This window comes from Aristolochia californica, unplaced genomic scaffold, assembly GCF_029961685.1.
Source record: "Aristolochia californica isolate CCGP_79_NKW_82.1479 unplaced genomic scaffold, dmAriCali1.0.hap1 SCAF_4, whole genome shotgun sequence".
In the NCBI taxonomy this organism is placed as follows: domain Eukaryota; kingdom Viridiplantae; phylum Streptophyta; class Magnoliopsida; order Piperales; family Aristolochiaceae; genus Aristolochia; species Aristolochia californica.
Window position 1 is genome coordinate 36,253,091 of NW_027182103.1, and position 6,000 is coordinate 36,259,090.

Sequence of the window (6,000 nt, forward strand, 5' to 3'; positions counted from 1 at the left end):
GTTGAAAATAATTAAGTATGAAATAAACAAGTATTACATATATTAAAATAATCTTTGTCGCTTAGCATAAGCAAAATAGAATATGTAGATGGAATTAGCAAAATATAGTGGGGTAGGTTTATTTTGGGAAACAGGAATAAAAGAGTTATACTTGAGATGGTCTCACTAGGACCAAAGCAAAACTAGAGGATTAAAAGCAAGCAAAGAATAAGCAACAACCAAAGAAAAGGAACAAAGCAAGAAGATGAAACAAAGTAAGATGGAATAAAGTAAGCAAACTTGAAGAAAAAGAAGAAGATGGAAGATGCAGAAAAGAAAAGAAAAGCAAAAGAAGTGAAAACTAAGAAGAATAACAAAAATGTACCTGATTGGAGTAACGAAAGCAACACAGAAGAATGCTGAAAATAGAGAAACTGTAAAAACAAAGAAATGATTATGACAATGAGGGTAGATGTACCTGAAGTCACAGAGGAAGTTGAGCTTCTCTCAGCTGTCAAAAACATGATTAAAATATGTTGAGAGTTTTTCCATCTTTCCCTTCAATTTGGCAATTTGTTCTTTTTTATTTCACTAGGCGGTTTTTTGTTCCATGTTTCATTTATCTTTATTTCCCTCTCGGTTTTCTTTCCGAGCTATTCCATGGTTTATCCTCTCCAGTCTCATTAATTAGGTTTTCAAAGTGTTTGATCGGTCTTACATGCTTGGGTGAGAGGTTGGTGAGACAATCAAAGATGATCAAAGAAGTCGTTTACTCAACCAAGTTTTGGAGAGAAAGTCTTTGTTCTAACACAATTAAGCAAGTTGACTAAAGTGGGAGACTATAAGTTGAAATGGAGAAGAAAACGTTGGATTGATTGGTCATAAGGTATTTATAGATGCATAGATGACTTCTCCAACACCATTCCTTCTTAAACTTGTTTTCCATGACATAGTTGTCTAAATTTAAACCAATTGGTTTGGAGTTTCCCAAGCAAAATGTAGGAAAACTTATGTTTAGATAGTTGTAAGAGTTATAATTTTTAATTTTTGTGCTAAGCCTGGTGTCCAGCTTTCTCACAAAATCTTGACATGTGCTTCTTATTGAAATCTAGATAAATGGCCGTAGAATAAAAAAATTTGAAGTAGTAGATGTAGTTGCTAATTTGACTTTGTTGAAGAAACAAACATGGAAGTATCTAATGTGATTCTCACGGTAAAGAAATCTCTTAATGAAAGAATTAATATGGTAGAATCTTATGTGAGCCTCATGGAGAGAAGTCTCACTAAAGAGGTATTTTTATTAATTCTCTATATTAATTGGTTACTTTATTTTTTATTGGTAGTTCTATTCTAGGTATAATTGGGATATGGGAAGTTTAATTTTACTTTGATTCTATGTGTTTTGCCATTATAAATAGAGAATCAATGTACTCTGATTACAACCTATCAATGAATTTATTTCTTCCCAAAAGTTCAACGTTACTGTAATTGACATAGTTAACCCCCAAAGAAGATGAAATTGTTCTTGGTATAATTACCAGTTTTTAATGTTCTTTTGTTAATTGGTAATTTTTTTTCACTTTGTTATCGTCCTTGTTTTGTTACTCTGTTGCCCCGACTTTGCTTTGCGAAAAGATCTAATTGTAGTGGTTATTCTAAGTCTTTTTTTAGGTCATTCTCATAACAATTCATCGAAATCCTTGATGCAAAAAGCTTGGAATTGGAGCTGAGCATGGCTACTTCATGAGGTTGAAGCATGAGGCAGAATGAAAACTTGCTTCCCATGGATGGTTTCTACTAGAAACAAATTGTTGTTTGTCTTCTCTGGCAATAAAAAAGAATAGCAGCTCACTTGTTGACAAACAACAACCATTTGGTAGAAGCTCCTGACATTGGCCTTGGCTGATAATAAACTAACGGGGATGCTGTCCTCAACTTTCAGATTTATCCCCTACTCTTTCTTTTTTACCATGATTTCAGGTTTAGTAATTAATTTGAGCATCGTCCTCTATGGTTTGCTTGGACTCTCCTCTTGAACATTGCGATTGTTTCATATGATGTATTATTTAGTCATATTATTGGTCAAGACGTGGTCAATTTTATAGTCAACTCCCATGGTCTATTTTGATATTCTTCTCTGATTCATTGCCCCACAAGTAGTTATTTTATTTTATTTTGAGTAATTTTTTTCTCTCATGTCATCTCAAGAGTGATATTGATTCTCCTTTATTTGTTAACATAAAACTCATTATTTTCTGTTTGACTGGTTTAGTTTTCATCTATAGTTTGAACTTTGTCTCAAGAAATTGTCTCATGTTTCGGGTGTTGAGTATGTCAATCTCTTCTATTTGAGTTCCTTGAGTTAGTCTCCTTAATTTTCTACGGGTGATTTTTTTGTTATATTGTTAATGACTTGTTTGCTTCCTTGGATATGGGTAAGCTTTTCTTATTTGAAAGGTGTTTAGGAGGGTCTCCAACTTATTCAAGTTTTTTTACTTGTAATTTGTGTTAGCTTAAATTTTATCTATTCACTTATTTTCTTATATATTTCTCTCTTTTTTGGTCTTTTGGAGGCCCTTTATTATTTGGAGAGAGATGCATGTTTTCTTCTTTGGTCCAAGCTGGGTGTTTGTGTGCTTTGGATCCCTAACTCGAGGGGAAAAAGTAGACGAGTATGGTGGTGTTGGCTAAAGTTTATTATGACCAATGGTTTTTTTTTAACCAAAAATATTAATGCTCATAGTAAGCGGAAGAATGGGGATGAAGACTTTGCATCTTAGAATTGTTTTGCAATCTAGAGTGTTGAAGATTGAAGATACGAATTTTCTTTTTGCAAGTTGATGTTAGTAACTCCAACTTGAGGGGGAGTGTTGAACAAACAAATATGTAAGCATCTTATGTGTTTGTCATGGTAAAGAAGTTTCATAGTGGAAGAATTAATATGGTAGAATCTTAGTGAGTCTCATAGGATAGGTGTTTCAGTTCCATAGGCAATCTATATTAGTTGTTTACTTTGTTTATTATTTGGAATTCTATTATGGGTGTCAAAGAATTTTTTATTCTCTGTTTTCTCTATTATAACATAACCAATGTACTGAGATTACAAACAATTAATAGATTTTTTCTTTTCTAAAAATTCAACAAACTTTATATCTTTTAATAGTTCAATTTGGATGATCATTTACGGCATACAATTCTATATTCAAAAAATGTAGCGCTAATAGGAGGTTTCACAATGCCCATATAAAATCCATGGTATCTTCTTAATTTGTTTCAGTTCTAGATTTTCTATTGCATCTTGTGAGTTTTAGGAATAGAAGCATTGGATAGGATAGGCAAAAAGGAATGGACATGAAGATGACAATTGATCAAAAGAAATAAAACTAGAAATAGAATAGAGAATAGAAGGCTGAACTCCTTAGCATAAAGCAATTGGAACATAGAGATCAGAAAACAAATTATTAGAAGTCTCCACTTAAGTCAATGATTGTGGATGAGAAACCAAGGAAGGGTCTCTAAAATCATACCTTTATTAAAAGTAACAGTAATAGGAGAAATTTTGTTGGAGGTGGCATGGCTGTTTGTATAAGCCATTAGACGTTTTAGCTTCTAGAGTAGTGTAAATTATTCGACTGAAACAATTTTCATCATAGTGCAAACGGACACCAGTCAATGAGTTAATAATTCAAGGTAATAACCCAATATGCAGCAATGAGACACAAGGAGCATGTCAAGCCTAGCTAAGATCCCAAGTTAAGTCGAGTTAAGAGATTGAGTCCAGCCGGCCAAGGTATTAAGTTAGCCTAAGTCGAGGGGCCGAGTCTACCCAAGTCAGGCATTAGATTAATAATAGACATGATTGTCCATTGTCCAACAGTAATAAGGTCAAAATGGAGATTAATTGTAAGGGAATTTCCCTAAAATACCCATTTAAAATAAATTATTTTCAAAAACATCGACGTCATCAAAGTATTTCTAAAATGACCCAACTTTGACCGGTCAAATGCCTATGTGTGCAGTCAAAAGCGACACGTAAGCTTTGACTGCTTATGTGTCACCACATCATTGGTGTAGTAAACATAGATCGACATGTCGTCTGACACGTCATTATTTTACCACGTCATTTGCCACATAAGCTGACACGTCATTAAATAAAAAATTAAATAATCCTCACCATATTCCACCATAGGCATTGTTTTTCAAAATACGTTGTTTTAAATGCCTTATGTGTCCCCTCTCATCTTTCTCCTCTCCTCTCCTCTTGCCCTCTCGCCGCCGCTCGGCCTCAGCCTCCTCTCCTCTCGCCCTCTCGCCGTCGCTTGGCCTGGGCCTCCTCTCCTCTCCTCTCCTCTTGCCCTCTCACCGCTGCTCGGCCTCGTCCTCGTCTCCTCTCCACTCGCCCTCTCGCCACCGGTTGGCCTTGACCTCCTCTCCTCTCCTCTCATCTCGCCTTCTCGCCGCCGGTCGGCCTCGGCCTCCTCTCCTCTCCTCTCCTCTCGCCCTCTCGCCGCCGCTTGGCCTCCTCTCCTCTCCTCTCACCCCCTCTCCTCTCACCCTCTCGCCACCACTCGGCCTCGGCCTTCTCTGGCCTTGCCCTCTCTCCTCTCACTGTCGTCGCTTGGCCTCGACCTCCTCTCCTCTCCTTTTGCCCACTCTCCTCTCACCCTCTCACCGCCGCTCGGCCTCGGCCTCCTTTCCTCCCCCCTCCCTATGCCTGCTGCCGCCGCTCGGCCTCGACGCCCCCTCTCAATTAAAAAATTAAAAAATATTTTAAATCGATAATAAAATATGTTCAATTAGTAAGAGTAAGATTTTTTAATTAATTATATATTTATTTTATTTTTAATTGTTTTAAATATAAGGTAATAATAAATTTGAAAAAACGTATTGATAAATTTGATTTTTAAACTCAAAACTAAAATTTTCAAAATTTTTTATTAAAATAATTTTTAAATCGATAATAAAAAGGTGTTAAAATGGTAAGAGTAAGATTTTTTATAACTTATTATTTTAAATATAAGGTAATAAAAAGTGTACCGGTACATTTATTTTTTAAACTCAAGTACAATTTTTATATTATTCAGTTAATATATATTTTAATTGATAATAAAAGGTGTTGTAAGATTTTTAATTAACTAATATATATTTTTAATAATTTATTATTTTGTAAATAATGTGATAAAAATTATACAAAAAAATTGTATTTTTAAACTCTAAAATAATTTTTAGGCTTCGAGACATAAACTTTATTACTTTTCCCAAAGATAAATGTCCAATATTGTAAATATTAGGTAATAAAAAATGTATCTGATTTTTATTTTTTAAAAAAAAATATTCAATTTTTTTATTTAATGACGTGGCATCTTATGTGGCAAATGACGTGGTAAAATAATGATGTGGCAGATGACGTGTCGATCTATGTTTATTGCACTGATGGTGTGGTAACACATAAGCAGTCAAAGCTTACGTGTCGCTTTTGACTGTACACATAGGCATTTGACCAGTCAAAGTTGGGTAGTTTTAGAAATATTTTGATGACATCGGTGTTTTTGAAAATAATTTGTTTGAAATGGGTATTTTAGGGAAATTCCCTTTTTTCTAGATTTTTTTTAGTTTGGAAAAAAAAGGACTTTGACAAGGAAGAAAAAAAAAGGAAAGACAAACCTAATGAACCAAAGCTCTAATACCAACTGATACGAACCACTTCAACCCATGACGAAACCCGATACTTAATTTGGAAATTGTCCCCAACATCTTTCAAGTTTGATGGAAACCGCGACCCGTTGCTTAGCAAAGCAAGAACTTTAGTATAGTGAAGACGCCATAAACAGGGATGGAAAATCCATTTGATAAGTCGATATTGAACGCCACAAGGAAACCTTGATAAGTTCGGAAAAGTAAATAACTCACACAATATCAATAATCATGAAAAAAAATTTTAATTTGTGTACCAAGTTCTCTATTTATTGTGGAGGACGTGGTAGAGTCCTAATTACATTCAAATTCTAACTCTTAAAGATA